The 843-nt window shown below is 34.2% G+C and overlaps 1 long non-coding RNA gene across 1 annotated transcript in view; it reads left to right on the top strand.

The window, feature by feature from the left end:
- The first annotated feature begins 6 nt into the window (after nucleotides 1-6).
- Nucleotides 7-843, top strand: part of LOC110425386 (uncharacterized) — a 20,921-nt gene continuing 20,084 nt past the window's right edge. Inside the window, exons 1-2 of the long non-coding RNA XR_016351807.1 lie at nucleotides 7-176; nucleotides 360-483. This is a non-coding gene — a long non-coding RNA (uncharacterized LOC110425386). The remainder of the gene's footprint in view (nucleotides 177-359; nucleotides 484-843) is intronic.

The raw sequence follows: 843 nt of genomic DNA, 5'->3' as shown, positions 1-843 counted from the left end.
TGGAATGCATGTTGATTTTGGAGCTAGATAAGTAATAAGTGAGTATTTTAGTTTTGAAATCACAAATAGACAAGAGAAATAAGACATGTGCTAATTGTTTATGCTTGTGGCAGCAATGGTGATTGAGAATGTGAGGAATGGTGGATTATATGTGGATCACACGCTAAAACCGAAAGGTAAGCATGCAATGTGAATGCATGGTGTTGTGTTGGCTTTGTTTATTTGATAGTATATGGATTGTGTGTTAAATGATTATGAGTAAGGTTGACGAAAACTATGAAATTAGGCTATGGATTTATTGATTGATGTGCTACCATGCATGTGACTAATTAAGTGTATTGAGTTTATATGGTTGCTAGGAAGTGTATAAGTAAATAAAGTGTGCTGTGGTGGCGTGCTAGAGGAGGCAACGAGTAACCGCCGAGTAGAACTAGCTAGATACACACCCGAATTGATAGCGATGTGGTGTACCACTATTGTAAGGTGAGTAAGGGGTGCCGATTTTAAAATCTCCATACTATATATTGTTTTATGTTAATAAGCGTTGTTGGTTTTACTTAAGTGCATTTGTGGATAGCATTAGCTATTAGCCTTGATAGGCCAATTTTATAATGGATATACAATGATTTATATATTACCAATGTGGAAAGCATGAGCTGGTAGAAACCATAGGAAATTGTGGATGCAAGTGTTTTTAAAGTAATTTGGATATATCTATAGATGAGTTATATATGTAAAGAGTTTTAGAAACTGAGAAAAAAGTCTTTCACAATGTTTGCATCAAAATCCATGCCTTGTATTTTTGTGTGATATACATACCTAAATGCATTTGTTAAATGATTT

This window comes from Theobroma umbraticum, unplaced genomic scaffold, assembly GCF_002168275.2.
Source record: "Theobroma umbraticum cultivar Fairchild unplaced genomic scaffold, ASM216827v3 scaffold_81.0, whole genome shotgun sequence".
Lineage (NCBI taxonomy): Eukaryota > Viridiplantae > Streptophyta > Magnoliopsida > Malvales > Malvaceae > Theobroma > Theobroma umbraticum.
Note: the sequence above shows the minus strand (reverse complement) of the source record. Positions and strands in the feature narration are given on the sequence as shown.